The 26,113-nt window shown below is 40.6% G+C and overlaps 1 protein-coding gene across 5 annotated transcripts in view; it reads right to left on the bottom strand.

Annotated features, from left to right (window-relative positions):
• CLYBL (citramalyl-CoA lyase) overlaps positions 1-26,113 on the bottom strand; it is a 237,867-nt gene that overhangs the window by 158,637 nt on the left and 53,117 nt on the right. The gene's annotated exons all lie outside the window — the stretch shown is intronic.

The raw sequence follows: 26,113 nt of genomic DNA, 5'->3' as shown, positions 1-26,113 counted from the left end.
ATGACAAAGAGAACTGGAACACTGATGATATTTGATCAATTCGTGACGGGGGAGTCACCTAGTTCTCTCTCCTCCAAGCTGTGTGGTATTAATGTGCTTCCTAAAATACCTTCAAAATTATTTTTTTTTTAAAGTACATGCTGTGGGAGGTGGCGGTGTGTGTGGGGGGGGAAGGTGGTGATGGGGGGGAGGGGGCTGGAGACAAGGGAAGATTCCAGAAAGGAAAAACCTACAATAAAAACTACCTTTTTGTTTTTTTAGATTCCTTTTAATCAGCTCTTAAAGCAAAGACAGAAGCTGAAAACATTCCATGTAAATAAACAGCAAAGAACTCCAAATGCTTAGCAGACCAGAACACAGGAAAGAGCTTGCTTGGTACCGCCAGGCATGACTGGCTTTAGTGGACTTAACAGTAAAAAAGAGGACGGTGCCAAATGACCAAACTACATGTGAACTTCCCTTCCAGCAAGAAAAGTGGTTAACACTTTCCACTGGGGGTGGGGGGAGGGTCCAGAGAGATAAATTCTACTTAACACAACAATGTGGATAGCATTTAGGCCACATGCAAATTTCATCGCAGAGCTTTGCAAATGGAATGCAATTTACTGCTCAGAGGATGTAACCTATTTGAGTTAGAGAGCTAATTAATAAAACCTTCAAAAAAGAATGCAGAGTTAAGTGCCATCCATCTCCTGGGCTATTTCAACTTGGTTCTTTATATTTGCTGTTAAACAAAATTCCAAATATTGTTATAGCAAATCATGTTTTAGATATCTTATGAAAAGGCAAGTTAGGTTTTGGTCAAGTTTAAGCCTCTTTGAAAAACACTTGATAAGCTGAAGCTGCTTTTCTCCTCTGAACTTGTTCTGTGATGGATACAATTTTCAACAACTATAAAAGTTTCAAGTCACATCACATCTAGAAAGTAACAGTAAATAAAAGTAACTGTTCATAAACGGTGCTAGATCTTTTTTGCAGTCACTGAAGTTGAAATAATTGAGTACAATCTTCAAAAAGCATACTCTCACTTACAGATACAGCTGGGCACATGGGATGTAAACTATACTCCTTCCTTGCTGTGTGAATCATGGAATTAAAGATAGAAATGATTTTTATCTGCAGTTTTCCTCTTGACTTTTTCTTCCCTAAAGGACGCCTGTGCTAGATAATTTTTGTTTTTCAATGATAACAAGAGAAGTTTGAGCCTGATTATTCCTTTGGGACAACCTGTCAACGATTGCGAGGATACAATTCAAAATGTCCTGCAAATAATGCACTCATGGCTCATTCTTGATTCTGTTTCCCCCTGAAGCTTGCTGAAGGAAAGCACGATGCTTCTTCATTCTGTCTTGGTATATGTGCTTCTGAATCCTGAAATTGAGAATGAACTATGACCACTTTTCAGCAACTAGTCTTAAAAATTCAAAGACTTGGGGCTTCCATGGTGGCACGGTGGTTGAGAATCTGCCTGCCAATGCAGGGGACACGGGTTCGAGCCCTGGTCTGGGAGGATCCCACACGCCGCGGAGCAACTAGGCCTGTGAGCCACAACTACTGAGCCTGCGCGTCTGGAGCCTGTGCTCCGCAACAAGAGAGGCCGCGATAGTGAGAGGCCCGCGCACCGCGATGAAGAGTGGCCCCCGCTTGCCACAACTAGAGAAAGCCCTCACACAGAAATGAAGACCCAACACAGCAAAAATACATAAATTAATTAATAAACTCCTACTCCCAACATCTTCTTTAAAAAAAAAATTCAAACACTTCATAAGAGGATGTGAGTAGAAGAAGATACTTTATGAATCTGTATTAAGCCCCAAGGACTAGATCCTAGGACCCCCTACATTTTAGCCAGAGTGTACTTGCTAAGGATGTGAGGGGCAATGCTTGGGGTGTGAGGCTTATTTTATGGAGAGTCCTTCAAAACCTCAGTGGGCAGACCTGGAAAATGCAGGTCTTACCTTGGCCACAGTCCCAAAGGTACATCTGTACCACTGGCTTTTGTCAGGATGAATGATGGTATTGAGTCATTTCAGGAAAGCAACTCATCTGCCAAAATATGACTGCCAAGATATTTGGAATAATGTAATTTAGCACTTCAATGTAATTTTACTTCCTGAATTTACAAATAAAGAAAAAGTTGCCTCTGGCCATTATAGCTTTTGCTCTGTGCTTTAATTCCCAGGAACAGCTATTTTCACCATATTCCATTCCATATAGAAGCTGGAAGAGATATATTGTGCATATTTCTTTCTCTTTATGTCACCACTTCCTCATTCTCAGTTCACTTGTCATTCTTCTAGTAATGCCAAGCTTGTACACTTAAAAATTTTTTTGAATAAAGAAAAGCTTCAGGAATGATATCATTAGCAAATGCAAATATGCTAATTCGCATAAAAAGATAATGCTTTAAAAGTCCAAACTGTCATATGTAAAATTATTGTAATGACATATTCAAGAAGAATCTGGAGATATGCTGCCAAGAAGGCAACACATTTAAGGCAATCTTATTACAAAGTATATGAAATCACAGACTGTAATATCCTGCAACTATCTGAATTTTAAAAGCTCAGTTTACAAATATATACCAATATTTTTCTCACTTTTAATCACTCCCCCACTGTTTTAGCATAAGAGCTAAAATAACCTACAACGGCCCCCTAAAACACACACAGCAAGTCTGTTACACAGATCTAGAAAACAAAAAAATGTATGAAGGAAAGAATGTCTTAAATAATCTGAAACAGAGTAGCAAAAAAAATGTGTGGTTTCTAGGTTTCAGCTACTAATAAAGAATTTTCCTGGGAGAATTTTACTTTAAAGCAACTCTAAATGAAAATGCATATAATTAAGGGAAAGACTAGTGCTTCAAACAGATTGACTGTCTTTAACAAGTTTCTCTCTTTCTAGCTACTCAGATATGCTATATTTCCTAATTATCACCTTTTAAGGGCCATCTGGGCCCATTCCTCCCCATCAGGGGGCAATTCCATTTGCATTGTTCCTGGGTTTAGTCATGATCAAGTAGTCTGGTGGTAAAGTTCATTAGAAATTAGAACAGAAGCAGTCAACCCAACACAGTAAACCAAGTATCTGATACTCAGGCACCCACAGGAGAGATGATAAGCACTTCATACCTATTCTCACATAACTAACAAGTCTTTCATGTGCATTTTATCAAATTGCTTAAAGAAACATTCAGCTAGTCCCTGACCAGGTGTGTAATAAAATTTGATTAAGACTCCTCATACTGCAAAATATTTCTCAATTAAGGCAACATAACTACAGTCCCTTATGTCTTTTCGTTCAAAAGTCTATTAAAAACCCTTTCAATGATTCCCTCATTTAGCCTACCATTCACAAGCAGTATACTACTTCCTTCCTGTAGAGAACACACAAGAATTATCCTAATTGTATTTTCTGTGAAACGAATGCACATTTCTGAGAAAGCATATCCAACCCACAGACCGACACTGATGGGTATAGGTTCCACAGACATTCCCTTTTGTGCTAATCAATAGATCTTCCTATACTTTCACATGCTCTTTACAAACATGTTTGTGTGCCAAAGGCAAGCTTGGCCCCTGGATATGCTAGATGGTTAGGCAGCTGCCCTACAGCAGGACTGATTGGAAACGGCGTGGCTAATTCAAGGCAGCCACACATGAGGGTTCCCCGCTTCATACCTCTTAAGGTCAGATACATAAAACCCAGGAAATAGTTACTGCCTCATCTTGCAATTGCTAAGCCTGGCTTGCAATGGCCATCTTAATCCGAAATGCCAGCCCATTGAGATCGAGAAGGAGCACTCCCTGCTGAGACCCACAGCTCGGCGGGCTACACCTTAGTCTTGCAAATGAAGACAGCTGCAGCAGGCCCTAATCTATGCAAGGCAGGTGCAGCCCTGGGGCTCTCCGAAAGTGACCCTAGGAGCTCTTAGGGCTGTGAAGTTAAGAAGTTACTGTTATAAAAAGAACTATTTCATAGCCTCTCATTATCGAGGTTACTATGCTTTTTAAAAGAACAATGGCTTATTTCCTCCCATTTGTACCTTGATTTTCTCCTCTGCCTTCCTGAAATTCCCTTAGACAGTCCCCAATTCTGACCCCAGCTGGGACACTTCAAATTGGTGGCATACCTCACCCTTAACCGATGCTATTCATTCAATGCTATGCTGAAAAATTGGTCCTATGTCAAGTTGTCCATTTTTAAAACCTATCCTAAAATCTACTCTCCATACATTAGTAGAGATTTCAGGAGAAAATTATACCTGTAGGATCTTCCTGAGATCCAATAATGAATAAAAATTATTCAATATTGCCTCGTAAAAAAGAATCTACAGCAAAACATAGCACCACTGAAACTGAGCCAACAATAATTAACTCAAGAAGTAATCACTGAGTTCCCCCATTTCCTCTCTTACCCTCCCTTCCTTCTGTCTCTCTCTCTCTCTCTCTCTCTCTCTTTCTATGAATGGGTTAAAACAAATATATCTAGGTCTGAAGCCAGTTCCTGGTCTCCAGTGTCCCCCCAGGAGCTGAGGAAACAGAACTCCAGGGCTGTTTCTGTCTTAAGAGGGACTGGGGTGCACCTGGAGAGTGCTTGGCCGGATCACCAGCAAGGCCACCAGCTGAGTCTGTGCCAGGTCACTGAGCCAGCATATGTGGAGGGTTCCTGGCCGAAAGGGGACTCAGCAAACCTTAAAGCTTCTCCTCTGTGAAGACCGCCACAACCATCCGAAGGACTGAAGTTTTTCCTGAGATGATGCTTAAGTTCTGTAGGTTTCAACAGAAGAGGTGATTGAAAACCCAACACCTTGTATGTGATTACTATACTGAAAGTTGGTCATTAAACCAACTATTACTTTAAGGCATGCTTTAAAAATCTGAGAGCTCATATATGAATTTTGAAGTAAAGATGATAAATATTTTTAAACATTAGGATTTTCTTGAAGAATTATTTTAGAACTTTATCAGTTCTACTATATTTTCCTACCCTTCACTTTTGGAATACACATAATAGGCTTTTTTTTCCCCCCAATTCCTATAGAACTGTTGAGTCTTTAAAAAAGTATAAAATTTGAAACAAGCGCAGAAAACCTGTAAATGTGCCAGAAATTCCGGGCTACACTTCCACACCCATTACTTCTAACAATTTCACAAGAAGGAGCACATTTTCATGAGTTGTCTGATGTTTTAGCAACAAGACTCCTATGGGCTTTAATGGAAGTCACACAGCTAAAACTCCATGTACCACTTTGAAAATTTAAGAGTAATTGCAAAGTCCCCCTTAGAGGGTTATAGAAATATTAAAAACCAAAGTATTTTGCTAAGAACTCCAATTATGCCTGAAGGCTTACATCAGATTTTATAAATGATTGGTCACATATATAATGTACTTTAATACTGTTTTATTGGCTGGTTGTTTTCTTTATAAAAGAGGGTCTTTGTGAAGTCCTGTCTGAAAGAGAACATACAATACAGTGAACTGCAGATCTGGTGTTCACTTAAACCCATGGCTCAATCTTACAGGGGAGGTGTGTGTGAGAAATAAATGGACTTGGGAACATTTTATCTTGTTATTTATAGACTCAGAGGGGATCACTTAGTTTGCTATTCCATCAGGCTGATAGATTTTCAGGAAATACATTAAACTGTTGAACAAAACCAGTCTGCTGCCCTGGTGAACGTTCATCCTAATAACCCCTTTTGACTGGCTGAGTCAGTACGACTGACCCTCTGCATGTGATACCGTGGCAGACTTTGTCTGAGGATCCTTGTCATAAGTAGAACTTCTGACTTCTTTCCAGAATCATGCACAAGAAGTTTTATTAATTTGGGGGAAGAATCCAACATTTCTACTTTAATTTTAAAAAATTTTTAAATAATATCAAACTAACAGAAAAGCTGCAAGGATAGCTCAAAAAATTCCTGAATACCCCTTACCCAGATTCACCGATTGTTAACATTTTGCCACAACTGCTTTATCATGACTGCTCCTCTACTGGTTGACTGACTGAGGTTCATATGTTATGCATATGTTTAGTTTTTCTTCTGAACCATTCACGAGTTGTATTCATTGTGCCCTCTTACCCCTAAATACTCCCCCAAACCAAGGACACTCTCCTACACAACTGCACTACAATGTTCAAAATCAAGAAATACAACACTGGTACAGTGCAGTTACCTATTCTACAGACCTTATTTAAATCTCATAAATTGTCCCAATAATGTAATATATGTCCATTTTTTTCTGGCCCATGATCCAATCCCAAATCACTCATTGCATTTAGTTTTCATGCCACTTTAGACGCAGTAAACTACAATACTACATCCTTCTTAAAGACTTTGTTGGGCTTCCCTGGTGGCGCAGTGGTTGAGAGTCCGCCTGCCGATGCAGGGGACGCGGGTTCGTGCCCCGGTCGCGGAGCGGCTGGGCCCGCGAGCCGTGGCCGCTGGGCCTGCGCGCCCGGAGCCCGTCCCCCGCAACGGGAGAGGCCGCGACAGTGAGAGGCCCGCGTACCGAAAAAAAAAAAAAAAAAAAAAAAGACTTTGTTCACAGACAAATGACTCCTCTCATAATCCCTTCATGTTATGGCTCTGGTCCAAAACAGTCACAAGGGAAAAATTATAATTTACAGAAAAATATGTAATTTTTATCTTCCTTTAATGGGATAAGAACATGTAGGATTGGCCACAGTAAGACATCATGAAAAATGTGATACATTTTCACTACTGAGCTGATTATGTGATTCTAGCCTGATACCAACATGACTAAAGTTTCAGGCTGGTGAGAGAAATACAAGTGGTCTAGACCCTTAAGCTCGGCAGCATCCCACGCCTGTGCTGCTGCTCAGAGAGAGGGCTGGATGTGGAGCCCAGGTATTCCATAGGTATGCAGCAGTAGCACCAGAGAACACACTCCAAATTCCTATTGTACCCTGATGGAATCACCATCATTCAGTGGTGGAAGCACATTGGGTAACTCAAGATCTTACTTAGGTATAAAACAAAGGAGTTTTTCTACTAATCGTGACAAACTCTAGGTTTAGGATTTCGGGGTAAGAGGTTTGGTCTGTTACTGACCAGCTTCTGTCAATTATTTTTGAAGGCCTCTTGCAAAATTACCTTTTATAAGATTAGGTCAACTTAGGTAGCATTCTTTTATTTTAACGGGGCAGGAGTATCTGTCAGGCAACTGACATACCATCCCTACTAATGACCACCTCATGAGGCTATGTTATGCAGCTTCTAACTTTATTCACAAAATATTTCACATGGAATCTATGAAATGGGAATATGTTTTCATGCAAGGGTGCACTGCATCCTCAGACCTGCAGGCATGAGTGCAGAGAAGTATCAATACAATGCATGCCCTAGAAGTCAAAGTTGGTATCAGATATTCTCTTGTACATGTGCGGAGGAAGACAATGCTTTTAAAGAATGCCTCCCATTTGTTGTTACAGGCATTGCCATATTGAAATTCTCCCACTAGTAGCCAACTTCAAGCTGCCATTACCCATAAAAACACCAGCCAGTGAAAGCTACTCTATACCAGTTTGCTTTCAGCCAAAGTCTTGAATACAAAAGTTTCCAGCACAAATATTGAAAAATGCAAACTGGGCATCCAAATTTTTATATTAAATATTGCCCCAAGAATAAAACATGGTCATTTAGATGTTGTTATTTAAATTGTAAGTATGCGTGCTAGAGAGTAGTATACACTGCTCTTTAGAATGCTGTTTCTCACACCAGGACCTAGTGGGCCAAATATTTTCTTTAAATGAAGTTTAAAAACAGGCTCCTGGAAATCTGAGGGCAGCTGCTGAATTTTGTATATAATTAATGGCTAGAGGAATCCATAGTTAAAAACATTTCTTCCCATTTCTTTTTTTTTTTTTTTTTTTTGCGGTACGGGGGCCTCTCACTGTTGTGGCCTCTCCCATTGCAGAGCACAGGCTCCGGACGTGCGGGCTCAGCGGCCATGGCTCACGCGCCCAGCCGCTCTGCGGCACGTGGGATCTTCCCGGACCGGGGGCACGAACCCGTGTCCCCTGCATCGGCAGGCGGACTCTCAACCATTGCGCCACCAGGGAAGCCCCTTCCCATTTCTAATAGACATTTCCTCCTCCCTCTTCCTCTCACGTTTTGTAAACAGTAGAATTACGGTTCACATACAGTGGATTGTGGTTACTCATTACATGACACTTGGACAGATGTGTCCTTTGCAGATACAACAGGTCTGTGCTTCACTACCCCCCAACACAATTACTCATATCTCCATCTGAGGAGCTCTAAGAGTGATTCAGAAGGTAAAAAGAAAGTCCCAGCACAGTGGACATCTGAATAACACTCTGGTAAACAGAAACACAGATCCACCAAGTGAGGAAGATGTAAGCTGAATACCCCAAAAGACCACATTGTTAGAGAGGCGTTCTGGGACATTAAAGAGCATTTCTTCAGGCCTAAAAAAAGTGCAGTTCCCCCTTTATAATATGTATCCAGGGCAGAGTTTAATTAGCTCTACAATTTAAGCCACAAAGCTTTTTCTTCTAAAGAAGCAGTGTATCAGCAATATCAGCAGTTTAAATATTATGAATGAGAAAAACCAATCACTGCATACATACATGCTTGGTTTTTCACTGCATGGAACAAGGATCAGCACTTAGTAGGTCCTCATTAGATGTGTGGTAATGCTGGGAGAATTATCCTGTACTTTCCATTTTTAAAGAGTTAACCTACATAAAAATATCAAGAGAGTGAAATATTTCACACTAACTCTTACTGCCTACCTTTTCGTTAATTATACAACAGATGATTCTAACAAAGCTGCTCTGGGAGTCTCCTAAAACAAAAAGGATAATAATACTTTCCTAATTTTGGTCTGGTTGTAGAAAAGGCAAATTGGTACATAATTAACAATTTGTTGGTGCAAATTTATCTGCATCTTTTAATTGGTGTTAATTAGATTAGGACTAAAATTTCTTTAATCCTCTATCTTGCCTTTTTTGATGCAAACTAATTTTCTCAGCTGGATGTCAAAGTTTCCCATTAATTACACTTTTGTAACTGGAGCTTCTTCAACCACGAAGACTCAAACATATAGAACAACAGCAGTTTTCAGAAGGCCTAGGGACCAGCCTTTTGGGGAAAATAAGGAATGGTGAGAATTGACACTTTGGAGATAACCAGTGAATTCACCCAAATTCACTGGTGAAGCAAGGCTTCCACAATTAGCAAATCATGGTCTGTCTGATGAGAGCCTCCAGCATTTGGTGGCTGTAAATAACATCCTGTAATGTAACTCTGCCACACAATGCAGATGTTAGAGCAAAACAACAGTGACAAAATGTTTAGCCTTACAGTGAAGAAGATAATCTGCTTTTAAATGTCAAGGATAACAATATGCTGCCTTTTACCCTATTACCTAGGAGCCATTCCTAATACTGGTAGAACCATTTCCAATGGAAAACAAACACAAATGTACACCATCTTAGGTGAATTAAGTTCCACATTTCATATGGCTTCCTCCAAATATTGTAACCCTTCTACTATGGTTAACATGTCAGGGGGAAAGCCACAAAATACATTCAATATCTTTTATGACAAGGTGACTGGAAATAAAATTTTATGTAGTTAAGGATTTTTGATAGTTCTATATCCATTGCTTTCCTCTCACTATGCAGCAGTGATGACTGAAACCTGATGAGTACTGCAAAAAAAGGCTATAAAACATTTTATGTACATATAAAACAGTAGCCATTAAGTTTTGCTATGATGTCCGAGTAGATATTCAGCATGAAAACATGATAAAACAACTGTAAACTGATTGTGATCAAATGTAATTACAATGACTTGTCTCCAGTGAATGACATGAACAGAACACAGTCACAGACTTCTCCAAAATTACTTTGGGCAAAGAACCAAGAGAACACTATATCCTTTCTTCACTAAAGGCATTTTGCCAAATAAATCGCAAACACACAAGCTTTAATAACCACTGCCAAAAAAGCACTTGGGAACTCATTATGGAAATGTTTAAAACCACACACACACACATATACATGCATGTGCACAAGCACATACATGCAATCATATGTGATAAAACTCTTTGATATTAATATAATTCCACTGAAAAAGCCACATGTTTGAGATTTTTAATTGGTGCTCCCCTGAAGTAAATCCAAGGACTGATAGGCAATTACAAGTCTTTTTTCCTCTCCTCAAAGTCAATGTATTTGGCTGCCTTTCCTGGCATCTTTATTTTGGTGATGCTGTAAGAAGATCTACTCGAAGATTTTTACGCAGCTAAAAGTAAACAATGACCTGGATTCTGAAATAACCTTATTTTTTCAATAAGCCAATACAGGTAGATTCTCTCCCTCACTCTCTGCTCCTTTTTTATGGTTTTTTTTTTTTTTTTTTGCGGTACGCAGGCCTCTCACTGTCGTGGCCTCTCCCGTTGCGGAGCACAGGCTCCGGATGCGCAGGCCCAGCGGCCACGGCTCACGGGCCCAGCCGCTCCGCGGCATGTGGGATCTTCCCGGACCAGGGCACGAACCCGTGTCCCCTGCATCGGCAGGCGGACTCTCAACCACTGCGCCACCAGGGAAGCCCTGCCCCTTTTGATGAGGCTTAATACAGTATTATGTTCCAAAACAGAACAAAGAAAAATATCCATTCATTGAGCACTGTAGTAACTCAAAGTAACTATGGCACTGTAGTAACTCAAAGTAACTCTAGGAACTTAGGGACCAGGAAAAGAAAGAGAACAGCATGCATTCTAGATCCTCCTTTTTAACCCTGTCTCATTTCTTGACCTCTTGCCCTGAAATGTTGGCAGTACTGATATAACCTAATTATTAATACTAGCAAGAAAGTAGAAATCTAATTCCACTCCTAAGAATATACCCCAGAAAACACATGTCCACACAAAAACTTGTATTCGAACATTCAGCAGTATTACTCACAATGGCTAAAAAGCAGAAACAACCCGAATGTCCATTAACTGACCAAATGGTATTTACAAAGTGGTCTATCCATACAACAGAATATTTTTCAGCCATAAAAAGAAGTACTGGGGCTTCCCTGGTGGCGCAGTGGTTAAGAATCCGCCTGCCAATGCAGCGGACATGGGTTCGAGCCCTGGTCCAGGAAGATCCCACATGCCTCGGAGCAACTAAGCCCATGCACCACAACTACTGAGCCTGCGCTCTAGAGCCCGCGAGCCACAACTATTGAAGCCCATGTGCCTAGAGCCCATGCTCTGCAATGAGAGAAGCCACCACAGTGAGAAGCCCGCGCACCAAAACGAAGAGTAGCCCCTGCTTGCTGAAACTAGAGAAAGCCCGCATGCAGCAACAAGGACCCAACGCAGCCAAAAATTAATTAATTAATTAATTAATTTTTTAAAAAAGTACTGATATTGATACATGCTAGAACACGGATGAACCCTGAAAACATTATGCTAAGAGAAAGAAGCCACTCACAAAAGACCATATAACATGACTCCACTTATATGAAATCCAGAAGAGGCAAATCTATAGAAACAAAAAGTAAATTTGTGGATGCCTAGGACTGAGAGGTTGCAGAGGCAATGTCTACAAATAGGTATGAGGTTTCTTTCTGGGCTAATGAAAATATTTTAAAATTGACTGTGGTGATGGTTGTACAACTCTGTGAATAGAGTAAAAACCACTGAACTGTGCACTTTAAGTGGGTAAACTGTATGATACGTAAGTTATATTTCAATAAAGCTATTATATATATATATTTAAAAGTAGAGATCACTATGTTTGGGTCCCTTTAACGTGTGTTCCAGTAGAAGCTTCAGGGTCAACCATAAAGACTGATGAATGCTCCAAATACACTTTTATTTAAACTTTGTCCTCCCCTGAAGAGGAAGAAAACTAGGAAAAACCCATACTTCCTCCAAATTTGCTCTTGTTGAGACCACCAATGACCTCCCCACCAATGCTGCTAAATTCAGAGGCCAATTTTCAGTTCCCAAATTACTTGACTTACCAGCAACACCTGGCACAATCACCGCCCTCACCCCATCTTTTTTTTTTAACACTTCATTTATTTATTTATAATTTATTTGGCTCTGCCAGGTCTTAGTTGCAGCACATGGGATCTTTGGTTGCGGCCTGCAAACTCTTAGTTGCGGCACGTGGGATCTAGTTCCCTGACCAGGGATCGGAACCGGGCCCCCTGCATTGGGAGTGGGGAGTCTTAGCCACTGGACCACCAGGGAAGTCCCTCACCCCATCTTGATATATTGTTTTCATTTGATTTCCAGGACACACACTCCTTGGTTATCATCCTATCTCACTGCTTGTTATTTCTCCATCTCCTTTGCTGGATACTCCCTCTCACCTCCCCCCCAACCCTGCCCCTTAATGAGTGTCTCACGGGGCCGGCAGCCTTGCGCTCACTCCCAAAGTGACCCCACCCAGCCTTACTGCTTTAAATACCACCTCTATGCTAGCAACTTGCACATGTAGATCTCCAGTCCAGGCCTCATTCCAAATGCTAGACTCCTATATTCAACTGCTGACTTGGCATCTCCACCTGGATTTCTAATACATAATCTCAGATTCAACATGTCCAAAGCTAAACTCCTGATCTCTCCCCCTCTCCCTGCCTCGAAAACCATGCTCCATCTATAGCCTCTCCCATCTCACTTGAGGGCAACTCTTTCCTTCCAATCACTCAAGCCAAAAATCTGACAGTCATCCTTGTCTCCTCTTTTATTTCCAACTGAGAAACATTCAACCCACTAGTAAATCTTACTGGTTCTGTTTCAGAGTATATCCAAACTACAACTCACCACTTCCCACTCTGGTTTGAGCCACCATCAGCTCTCACCTAGCTCAAGGCAACCATCTTCTGACTGGTCTCCCTGCTTCTACCCTTGTCCCCTACAGTCTATTCTCAACACAGGTTCCAGAGGCATCAGTTTAAAATATGAGTCCTACCATGTCTCTCCTTTGCTCAACAACCTGTGATGGTTTCCTCTTCACTGTGAGTAAAGGTGAAAATCCTTACAATGATCTGGCCCCCGTTACCTCTCTCATCTCATCTCCTACTGCTTTTTACCCCTCTCACTCCACCAGCCTCCAGGCAACCTTGCTATCCTTGGACACACAGGGCTGTTTCCTTTGCCTAGAGCACTCTCCTCCCAGATATATGCATATATATATGATACATAAGTCCCTCACTCCTTCAAACCTTTGCTAGCATTTCACCTTCTCAATGGGGCTTATCCTTATCCCCTATTTATTATTATTATTATTATCATTATTATCATTTTGGCCATGCCTCGTGACTTGCGTGATCTTAGTTCCCCAACCAGGGATTGAACCCTAGCCCCTTCCACAGTGAAAGCACAGAGTCCTAACCACTGGACCACCAGGGAATTCTTACTAACCTATTTTAAATGGCAACCTGACTCCCAACCCCACCCCTACCCATTTCCTTTGCTCTGCTGAAACTTTTCTTTCACCATCTTCTAAAATTCTCCATGATCTACCTATTTACTATTTCTGTTGTTTGTTGTCAGGCTGCTAAAACACAAGTTCTGGGAGGGTGTATCTTTGTTCTGTCCACTGTTGGATCTCAAGTACTTGAACATGGTAGTTCCTCAATACATATTTGTTGGATGAATGAATGACTGCTGAAAATCCTACTGGACCCATCACCTGCCAACATTTGTTTTATGGTGACTTTATGAGTTAAGGGCATAAAATTTTGTTACACAGAATGTTAAACAAAACAACAGTGGGGAAAACTGAGGTAAAGAGTTATTGCTGCTGTTTAATATTTATTATAGCCCTAAAACATGCTAGGTAACACAGAGGAGACTCTCTCAACTCCATATGTCTTCAATGAAATTGTGGATGTTGAGATATTTACACTCGTGCAGCAAATGAAAATTCACAGGTAAAGGAGGAGAATGTGGTATAGGTCTCATAAGAGCTTAAGTACCAGCATTTGGAGCAGAGAGGGAGGAGCAGATTAGAGAGATGTCCATCTGACTTGGTCTTTGAGGTGTTCAAAGGTTTTTTTGTGGGGGGATTGTTTTCTTGTTTGGCCGCACCGTGCAGCTTGCGGGATCTTAGTTCCCCAGCCACGGACTGAACCCGGGCCCCTGGCAGTGACAGCGCCGAGTCCTGACCACTGGACCACCAGGGAATTCCCTGTTCAGAGTTGTACGGTGGCGCTTCTCCCTGCAGTGATATGTAAGATGGTCCTGAAATAGAGAGAGGGTCTGAAAATAGCCCATGCTGTGACAGGAGAAAAGTTAAAGTGACCTATTTTGTTTGTTAACCCTGGTCTTGTAAGCAAAACGCGTTGCTGAGTTTAGAAAAAAGAACACACTGATGTTACAGTTTTCAATTTTAGAAATGTTATATGAAATTTTCCAATGAGACTGTGGAAGCACTGCCATATCCTAAGTCAAAATTTTATATATTCAAAAACTTATTGTTATGGCATTTTCTGATTAAGACTAAAAAAACTCCCAAAGCAAAAGATCCAAAGTAGTCACTTATGGTGTATTTGCTTTTTCTTGAGAAGGGCTTTAACAGGGGCTAGTAATAACATAGTTACTACTAACAATAATATTCATAATAATAAGAATAGCTAACAGCTAATAATAATACAGCTCTATATTAAAGAGCTGTCTCATCTTCTAAAAGACAGGAGACAGATCCAACACTCACGCATCGCCCAGGAGGCCTGCAGTGCCTGCTCAGAGGTGACAGCTCCAATAAGCAGCACCTCATCATCCTGGTGCTCACAACTGTAGCTAGCACAGTGGAACTTGGAGTTAAAATTAAAACATAAAAACAGTAGTAACTGATTACGATTTATACTTCTGGAGCTTCAGCACAGCTTGCATTTTTTTTCTAAGCATATTTTTTTTTCTTTTTATCATACTTTTTCTTTTTTAATTACAAAAAGTCCATATCATGTCCCAATACTATGTCAAAAGGAGAGCGGGAATTCACCCAGGCGACTCAGGAACCCCTGTGGTCTGTGCTGGGTAATACCGGCCCACACATGAACATCTTTGAGTTTTGCACTAGCTCATTATAAAGTTCTCATTTATTCAATATGTTTCTTTAGAATACACTTCCGGGGGCTTCCCTGGTGGTGCCTGGGAGTGGTTGGGAGTCCGCCTGCCGATGCAGGGGACGCGGGTTCGTGCCCTGGTTCGGGAGGATCCCACGTGCCTCGGAGCGGCTGGGCCCGTGAGCCATGGCCGCTGGGCCTGCGCGTCCGGAGCCTGTGCTCCGCAGCGGGAGAGGCCACAACAGTGAGAGGCCCGCAAAAAAAAACAACAACAAAAAAAACACTTCCAGGCAAACTTTAATGTTGCCCAGAAGTTTCATTTTTGTATACAAATATCGTTTAAAAAGATGAGGAGCCCCACAGAATATGAAGGATTGAATAAAACAATAATGCTTATCATCTTAAACCCCGATGTATCTGTTCTGATCAGTAAACTTGGAATCCCAAATCTATTTTCTTTTGCTGCGTTGTGCGGCATGTGGGACCTTAGTTCCCCAACCAGGGACTGAACCTGCGCCCCCTGCAGTAGGAGTGCGGAGTCTTAACCACTGGACCACCAGGGAAGTCCCCCAAATCTAAATGTACTAAATTGCTTTCATTATGATTACTCCTAATACTAATTATAATAAATTATGATTAATAGTTATATGACTGAGCTCTAACCACATGCCAGGCAATGATCTTAGAAGTTTAGATACACAGTCTCATTTGACCATGATAATAGTATCCTCATTTTTCAAAGGAGAGAACTGAGACTCAGAAAAACCAAATAACTTCCTTGGGGTCACAGAACAACAAATAAGGTGACAGGATACTAACCTCCAGGGCCTATGCTCTTAACCATTAAGCTCTCCTGCCACCAAATTAACACCAGGAAGTGAAGGAATGTGCATTAACCACTACAAGTTCACAATATAAATTACTAAAAGTCTGCATACTAAGTTGCTCAGGTTTGATTTATTTGTTCAGTAGTATTTGTTGAGCACTTACTATGTGCCAGCTATTCTACCAGACACTGGAAGAATACAGTAGGACAGGATCCTTGGCCTGGAGGCTGCAGGCCTGTGTAGGAGTCTCCCCAAGGGCATGAGCTGAGAACCGGAGGTGCGGGAGAGGAGGCGAGGCGGGGAGTGTGTGCTTGCGGTGGGTGGGTGACATGAGTCCGGAAATGAGTCCAGGCAGAAGAGGGGTCTCTCACACATGGCTTCCACCTACCAGATTGGGCCCCTGTCACCTACTGATAGGACTTTCACAATAATTTCCTAACTTAGGTTTTCTGCTTCCAGTCTTTCCCTTGCCTCCACCAAGTCCTTGAATTTACCTTGCCCACTGCCATGGATTAATCTTCCTAAAATGCAATCATACGTGTCCCTAGTTTGAAAATTTTTAGAGGCTCCTCCCAGCTCAGACCTAACTCCTTGGTCTTGGTAGTCCAAAGTCCTTCATTAAGTCTCCCATCCTTCATTAAGGGTGGGGCTGAGGGACGCCTGTTTTTAGAGCATGTGTCTAGAAACTGTGAACAAGTTATAGTTCAGGAAGTAATAAACTGCCATGGGAAACTCTACATACAATGATTTGGATAGTGAGGACTTTTATTTTATTTTTTTATTTTTTTTAATTTTTTTTGGCGGTACAAGGGCCTCTCACTGTTGTGGCCTCTCCCGTCGCGGAGCGCAGGCTCCGGACGCGCAGGCTCAGCAGCCATGGCTCACGGGCCCAGCCGCTCCGCGGCACATGGGATCCTCCCGGACCGGGGCACGAACCCGCGTCCCCTGCATCGGCAGGTGGACTCTCAACCACTGCGCCACCAGGGAAGCCCCCAAGGACTTTTAAAGTATCAATTATACCCAGGGTAATTTCTAACAGATCTTTCACTAAAATTAAATAATAGAATGAGAAAACATGCCTATAAGGAAACCTAACAGATTGACTAAGACCAAACCTGTCTTGCAGTGCCAGGAACTCTGACTCTAACCCTAAGATGTGTACTGGGTGGGGTGAGGAATACTGTTTATGTCTCAGCTGTAACAGCTTTTAAAAGCTAAAAATAGGGACTTCTATGTGGAGTGAAAAAGAAACTTCATAAAATCCATGCAGTTGAAGCCTGGCTCTCAGTGAACTAGGAAACCTTTCAGAAGTAAAGAAAACAAAACTATAATTTTAAAACATCACCCAACTTTACATTTCCTATTTGGCAAACTGGAGTTGCTGCGGATACCCAACTTTTTTAAGGCTTATGACCCCCCCCCATTCTTAAAGGATACTGTAAAAAGAGCCTGTGGATTTTTTGCAAATGGCTAGAGAAGGCTCTGGAAGGAAGGAAGGAAGGACAACTTCCATGCTCTTCACAGTATCTGGGGTCCGTAATGCATCACTCCCTGTTCAAAGCTGAGGCCCTATGAAAGCACCAGGGGTTCTGCCTGCTAGCTGAGGGCACCTCTGGGGGCTCCACCTCCTGTCTTCCACCCTGAACCAGCATTGCCCAGCTCCCTGGTGCTCTGAACCCAGCTCCTGTCCCTCCAGTTCTTCACCTAGATTAACACCTTGATTGGGCTGTACCGCGGCCTTTGAGTTTGGTTTTATCCCTTAACCCTATTTCACGGATTGGCTCCGGTACCTTGAACCTGGCCAGACCACCCTCAGCCCACCCCTCCGGAAGGAAGCCCGGCTGGGGTTGCTGTGCCGGCCTCACGTCCACACCTTGAGGAAGTTCAGTCACAGGCAATGGAGAGCGGTAGGTTTCCTCTTTCTTCTACCTACCAAACACATCTGTCTACTCCAAATGGCCAACAGTTCCTTAACAGTGAAATTTTATTTTTACTCCTCATTTTTTCATACTTATTTGGCAAGCATTATTGAAAAATAATGGGCAACAGCTTTATTTCTCAGATGGCCACAGAATTCTTCAAATTATATATACACACACATTACATACATATCCTTTTGTTCTGAAACAGACCATTTGCCAACTGGAGTATTAGGGAGACTTTAGAGGAAACAGGTGAACGTGGAATGAGTTGATTGGTAAAATTTACAAGAAAATGTGTGACTATTAGGAATATCTACTCTAGTCAAAAAGGTAAAAAATTAGCTTTTCAGATAATACCAAATACATTATATAACTTCACAAAAATAATTTTTAATGTGGGTGTTAATTGCTTCCACTAAAATGTTCAATTTTATTCTGTAAACACCCAAAGACTACCTAGGAAATTGAGGCTGACACACAATACACATATACACAAAATTGTGTCTTACTGATCACTATTGAATCCTAAACCTGTTACAGAATAAGATGCAGGGCGGCCTCTCCAGGCTTCCAGAGGCAGTTTACCGTCTATAAAAAGCAATATCCTTTAAGCAGGACTATACTGCAATCCATTCCATAATCTGGCTGTGTGTGGGGGGGGCGGGGGGGGAGAGACATAGAGAAAGAGACAGAGACAGAGATGGAGGTGGAGGGTGGAAGAAACAGTGACAGTGGCAAGATTACAGCAGATTTAAGATGAAAACAATGGATTATATGCTCCATGTACCTCCTTCCACTCTGTTCAGGACTTAACTAGCTTCACACCCATGGGATGATTACATGCGGGGGGTCAGTTACAAATGTCAGTTCTAGTATATCCTGGCAGAGCAATGACTTCTGACAAACCCTGAATCCTAAAGCTTCCAAAACAAAACCTCCCAACACAACTTCCCTCTCTGTTTGCTTTGAGATCTACATGAAGGTCATTTAATTTAGGTTGGAAACCCTCCAAGCAGAATTCTGACATGTCTTCAGTGTGCAGCAGACACTCAGTTGGGGCACAGGACATTGGGACACCACCCCCATGTGCTCTGCTACACGCAAGGGTGAGATGCACTGGCCTTCCACGAGACCCCCAAGTATAGGCAGCATCATGTGACAATCAGGAAAACCACCACGGAGCAGCCTGAAGATCGTCAAGAACATCCTTAAAGTCGGCAGGTCATTTTAAATTTTGTTAATATAGGTGGGTCTGGTGGCTTCTGGGGGCAATGGAAATTTTCACATTAATGGTGTGAATTTTGCACCATATTTTGACACCTGCTACATCTGATTCAAAGGCAAAAACAAACAAACAAACAAAAAGCCCTGAGTCTGCATAATGAAAAGCCATTCATTTTTCTGTTTCCTGTCCCAGCAGGAAAAGAAAGCAATTCCAAGCCACTCTGCAATATATCCAAGGTTAAAGATTTTGGAGGGAGGAGCCTGCCAGCATCTCATGTCCCAAATCACTGAAGCATTTCAGTAGACTAACTGATTCAAAATAATAATTAAGAAAGAAGAAAAACCCTGTGAGATTTGTGAAAGTTCTGGTGCAGAACAGGTTCTTTCTAGAACCATCTCAGGGCAGCCCATCATGTTGGACCCGACCTCTGGGGTCTGCTCCAAGTCGCACTACCAGAGCCCCTCCGATTCAGTGAGGGTCGACGGCTCAAAGCCACCCTTGTGGGGTCACAGTCAGCACTCGGCCCCTGGGGGGTCTCGGCGTGCCAATGCAAGAGCTCTCTGGGTGACAATCTATTTACCTCCACTCCCGCATACCATTCCTAAATGTCTATCCCCTCTTCCCTTAATCCCCACTGCTACTATTCTCTATGGGGCCTTCTCAGCCTGCTGCCTAGAAAATGTTCCAGAGTCCAAGGTTCCTCAGGCCTCCTGCCCGGAGTTCCTTGGAGTAGGTAGCCCTGAATCGGGAGGTCTCTTCTTTCTTCTCATCCTCAGCTTCTCCAAATGAAGCCCACAGTAAATCCCTCCCCAGACATATCTTGGAAATGATTAATCTCTCAGATTAACCGAATGGGCTCAAATATAAAAATATTTTTTAAAAACAGTAGGGTCGTTAAAGAGTGACAGATTTAAGCGCCATCTGGGCTTGCTGGTCAGGGTGGCGCGAATTCCATCAAACGGCTGAACGGTGCACGATCTGGGAATCCCATCTGTTTTATTTAACATGAATCAGTCCAACAGTTTGGCCATTTTGATGTTAGAGTTGTTTAAAGAAAACCCCAGACATATAATACCAATAGTTTTTTCCTCCTTTAAACTTCTAGAATGCAAATTACATGCTTGATTATCACAATTAAAGAAATGAAGCTTGATTTGATTCTAAGAGCAGCCCTAGTGAAATTCTGAATAGATTTTTTTTTCATAAAATGATTATTTTCCCAGTTTTACTTTTTTTAAACCTTTGGGACCATATGTGGAGAATTTTCTTAGGGTTATCATATGAAAGTTTACTTTAATAATTTTTTTTCACTGAAAACTATACTGATAAGATTTTGGATCTTGTAGAATAGCAAATTTTGGGGTCTCGTTTCTCATTTTAATTTTTCCTTCTCTGCTCCCCTCAACGAAAATATTTTTAATGAAAATAATATGAAAGTATTATAATGAAAAGTAATCAAGAATATAACTTAGACAATTTTAGTTATTCTTAATAAACATGTATTTATTTATTTTTTAAACAAAGTCTTTTCCTAGTTTTTATAAATTGCTTTTAACCTTAAGCACTTTGGACTGCTTCCCTGTCTTGCTGTGCTATAATAATTCTTAGAAACACTAATCAGATTTTCCTGTGCGCAATAACATAGTTCTGTTTCTGAACGGTAGCAGTAAATTGTCCCAAAACGAATACTCTGGCTACTTAGTCTTTAACAAGCAGGGGGAAAATATTATTATTAAGAGTAAATATAAAAAAAAAAAAGAGTAAATATATTTTGCCTGTTTTGACATCTCATAAGAAAAAAATCATATTGTCAACTACAAATCAAACTATACTTTAATTGGAAAATACTCTTCTGCTATGATATTGTGATTATAACTTCTACCTTTAAAAATATGGGGATAATTTTCCTATTTTTTCTATTTTATTATTATGCTATAACATAGCATACTATGATATCTTACATGTGAAACACATGAAAACAAAGCAATCATACAACAAAAATCCACATAGCTGTGCATTAAAAGGGGGATTGCGCATTATCACATGATTTTATTCCTGCTTTTTATCACGTTTTATAGCTATTATGTGGAAGTAAAATAAATTCTTCAGTCCTAGATTTATGGTTTTTAGTCATTTTACATACCAAATATATTTCCTAAAACACAGAATCCTCTGGGAATATAAAGCTGGCACTATGTGGTATGTTACAAGTATGTGCATTTACTGTTTCCTCATCTATAAAACCAGGATAATAATATCTTCCTGTAGAACTCTTTCAAGGATTATACGTAATCATGTTTGTAAAAGTACATTAAAAATTCTAAAGGGCTGTGCAAATGTAAGGTATCATTAGTAATCATAACAATAATTCCATATTCTTATGGAACAAGAACTACTGAAAAATAAAACATCCTTTCTCTAAATCTCCCTTATGATTAAATAAAGAAGCACATTTATGTGAATTGTTTCTAAAGCAGCATTTTACAATTGGCTTTAAAGTACTTCAGGGAATTACAAAGAGTCAGAGAAAAAATTTCCTACAATTGACACGATTTTAAATGCAGAAGCAAACAGTCAAATTGTCATAAACTTTATTTGTATCCTTTACTTTCCTAAAAGTTGCTGTGGCGAATTCAGAATTCTAAAAAGCACATGAAAACTTTTGTCCCAGGGGACTGGTCCCAGAGCTGAATCAGGATTTATCTCGCTAAACGTCAGTGGTCAAGAGTTAAAATCCATTTAGGTAACTGATGAAGGCAAATGCTGGGACCACAGATGTTTTCTCCTTTTCCTTCAAGTTTATAAAATCACAAACAGAGAAGGAGAGAATTTTTTGGAGGATAAATGCTATTTACAAAGTCTTTAAGGAGAAAAATTCTGATTACTAAAATTTCGGTAAATTTGCAGTCTCATCCCTCCCTGCACCACCTGAAACAAAAGAAATGGGTCCCAGCAATGGACCCAGTGTATTCTTCCCCTTCCCCTATGGGGACCAAGGCTGGCCATGCTCCTGGAATAGCAGTAGCGAATGGGATCCATCCAAACCCAGCTTTTGTGACACTGGAGCAGCTCAGGTTGGCCCTGTGAGATGCCAGCTGGCTTCTGCACAAAGGTGTTGAGCTTTGTTTGTTGTGAATCCCTTTGGCTTTCTCAGCATTCCCAGGTCATGCAGACACGCAGTGGACACTTCTATCAGGTGGCCACAGTACTGAGGTCTGGTCCCCAAGACCGTGTGGTGCTCACATCCCTAGGCGTATCCCCAACTCCAGGGCCTGGAGCACTCACTCAGCGGGCATACCCAGAAAGAGCTCAGTTACACTTGGCTGTGAGCCGGTTCTGCTACCCAGCAACGGAGTATGAGGACACACTAGGCTGTGGGATGGGGGGCGGGCAGCAGTGGCTGCTTCAGGTAGAAACGACAAGCAGTTACAGCCGTGGGAGAACTACCACAGTGACATTCTTCCTTGGCCAGGTACAATGACCTTAATGAGGCAGCGCGCATTCCAAGATGCCAACCAGAAAATGTTATCATTGATATTTTATACCCACTCATGTGGCTAGTATCAAACAAAGCCCTGTTTGCTCCAGTTTCATACAGACATACAATTTGCTTACTCCAGTTCAATCAAAGGATGCCATTTCTAGGGCTTATAAAGTATAAGAAAATATTCCCCTTGGGGTTCACCTAAGTAGCACAATGTGAGCTAAGAGAAGTGGTAAGCTTGTGCTGCCCGGTTTTCTTCTAGCATACTCTTTGACAAAATAATCATATTTTGAAACCATAAGTCATTTAAATGTATCTCATTCCCCATATCTGGATGTTATCTGAGTAATTTTATTTAACTTTGGTTGAAAGAAAATGCTGTGTCCTGCATCCAACCTAAGACGTTTTTTCTTTGTACCAACAGTGATCGTCTCGGATCGCAGCACTGTATTTTGAGCCACTGAACAGTGGCCTCTTTAAAAGTAATGTAAACCAAAAAAACACATTACAAGAAAGAACAACAGCAATAAATAAGTGCTTGTGCGACCTAAAAAATACTTAATTCTCAATAATGTCTCATTATCCCTTACCAAAACTAGTGTAATGTGCAGTGAGATTGGGAAATACTTCATAAATGTGCTGTACTTTATACATTATTAAGTCAGATGGTGGCAAAAGGTAAAACGGTATGACCCATTTGTCAGGTAATCCCATAAATCTGTACTTTTAAATGGGACAATCTGTCAAATTAGCAATACGAATGAAAAAATAAGCCTTCTCCTAAAAAAATCTTTATTTTCTACTCATTATGACCATTGCCTGACAAAAACAATGTTTTAAACACTTAGAAAATATAAATCTATTTTTCAAAGAATAATTTCAACAAAACAGGACGAATGGCCTATCGTCAGTAGCTAATGATTCTCTCTGGTCGAAGTAGCTATGGGGAAGAGACGCTAGAAGAGATTTAGAATCTACTTTGGCTCAAGATAATTGACGAAATTCTATCCCCCTTTGTTTTAAGAAAAACTGTTGGTAGCTGCATCAGACTTTTAAGAATGATTCTGAGTGCTAACATCTAGTCAAATTATTAAAAATCACACAACACAATTAAATCTGTGCTGAGATGTATCTTAAATAATCCCAAACTTCCAAAACTCCTGTGTCTTTGGTAAAAGCATCATAAAGTACACGACAACCACAGTAAACCTCTTTAAAGTGACAAAATAGCAAGCAAAGGTCAGGGAGCCAAGCAGGTCAACAAAGTTCTTCTTCCCCGTTTGGGGTCATTCTTCCCTCCAGCACTGACTGGTCTCCCCGTAAATTCCACATTAGCTCCTCCCATCAGCGGCAGCAGAAACACTTGAACTGCCTTCTCCCTCCACAAAAGTTTAGTTTGCTGATTGGGCATGAAACAAAGGGAAGACAGCAGGGGTACAGTTTATAAGGGGGCAGGCGAGGTTGACAGGCTATTGTGCTCTGGAGGCATCCACAAGCTGTTAATTCTATTTTAACATCGTTAATAAGACTGTTAACACATCAGACTTTGTTTAGAGACCCTGAAAACATCAACAAACTATTAAACGACCCACCTGAAATAAAATAGTATCCACTCTGGAAGTATCAAAATCATACTTTTTAAAAAAAATCCTTAAGATGAAAAGACTAAAGAAAGGAAAAAGGAAATTTATTACTGTAAAATGTGTGCAAGGACGCCAAATTCTTATGTTTAATACTCTTGAAACATTCTTTTTTATTTTGACATCATCTTCGATCTACGGATTTTCCAAATAAGGAAGTTACATCAAAACACAATCACTTCCTTGTGCATATGCAAAAAGGGATTAAAAACACAGGGCTTAACTAAATATTTTAAATGAATAATTAGTCTTTCAGATTAACAGCAGTTAATTTTGCAATAGAATAGAAAAATGTTTTGATCTCAGTCTTTAAAGAATTAGGAAAACACTGCATTATATCTGTAAGGTCAGTTTTTGTATACCTTCATGTCCAACTAAAAAACTGTTGAGTAATTTCAGGAAGAGTGAAAAGCTCCAATTCATGACTTAAGGAAAATAAAATTTTCTAAAAATTATCTTATTTTTTCCTCTTTTTCTTCACTTAGCTTAATTTTAGGAATTAAGACTATTCAAAATGAAAAGTATTATGCTTAAAATCAAGGAGACTAAATAAGCAGTAATCTATATTCAAAAATAAATATCTGTAAAGAAGAAACTTTCATTTGAATTTTTTGGTGTAAATTCATTTTTCAGTGTCAAACTTTTTCAATTAAAATAGCATATTTCTTATGGGATAGTCTACTAAACTTATTATAATTGACACTAAACTATCTTTTCATTCAAAGCAAAACAGCCCAAAATATATAGCAAACAATTTGTAGTAATTTTAAAAACAATTTTTAGACACTGTATATATCTGAAATCTAATGACAGAAAAAATTTAAAGGATTCTGGATGTGGCTTAAAGTACTGATTTTCCACCACACTGTAATACAAAATATGTAGGTGTTAATTTTAAATACCCTTGCCTGTGATTTAAAAGAACAATTATTTCATAGTCTTGCCAGTATGGGAGAGAAAAATAAAAAAGCATGAAAAATTATGATAGTATTAAATTATGGAGAAGGGATATACAGCTTTTAGAAGAGAGCAGAGAATCCTCAGCAATATTTAAGTATTTTGACTCTTTTGAGTGCTGCTGTTTGTTAGGGGGCTTGGGTGGGGGGAGACAGTGAATGAAAAGACGGTAGAGAATAATCACAAACAAGGACATTAATACGAGAATACAAACGTGTAAACTCTGGGCAAACGCTGAGGTAACTCTAAATGCATCTTCGTGCTGAACACTTGTACGTATGACAGTGTGCTCTCAACAGGTCAAAGGACCAATGCACAGAGGCTGCTGTGTACAAGGCGTGGCGACTTCGAGTGACACAGTCTGGGAAAGCATCAATCACCACACATTTTGAAAAGTGGAAATCCAGGCAGTAACCCTGAATGATGACCGACGGAGGAATAATATTTGGCTGGCACTGTTCAATCGCCCTTCCCAAATACAATGCCGTGCTTATGTCTCCGGCTTCTCTCATGTTTCAGACGCACATATTTCAATCCAAGTGTTTCAGTTGCCATAACAACTTCATACATTTGTTTTCAGATGTCCCTTTTAATCACATCATTTACAAAAAGCTGGATGGGTCAGGACAGTGCCTCAATTTATTCCATTCACACCTGGCTCCTGAGGAGTCTCTGTATTTGTTCCTTTTCTCTAAGAAGCTCAAACACCTGAAAATAATGTCACTATTCCTCTCTCTCCATAGGCAAAGGAGATTTTTTTTTTTTTTAATCTGCTTGTGTGTGGCCTTATTATCAAGTTTTTAAAACCCAGGCGACATAATGCCCAGGAATCATCCTCTGGTTCATGAAGTACTGGGACTGCGGTCGCTACCCAGTGGTGTACAGCAGGGCCCTACGCATAGAGCGGCTGCTTTATTTCCAGATATCAATTATTTATGCCACCAAACAGGTTTCTGATAGAATCTTTAGCAATTTTAATTGGCT

The sequence above is a fragment of the Physeter macrocephalus genome, chromosome 13 (genome assembly GCF_002837175.3).
Source record: "Physeter macrocephalus isolate SW-GA chromosome 13, ASM283717v5, whole genome shotgun sequence".
Lineage (NCBI taxonomy): Eukaryota > Metazoa > Chordata > Mammalia > Artiodactyla > Physeteridae > Physeter > Physeter macrocephalus.
Note: the sequence above shows the minus strand (reverse complement) of the source record. Positions and strands in the feature narration are given on the sequence as shown.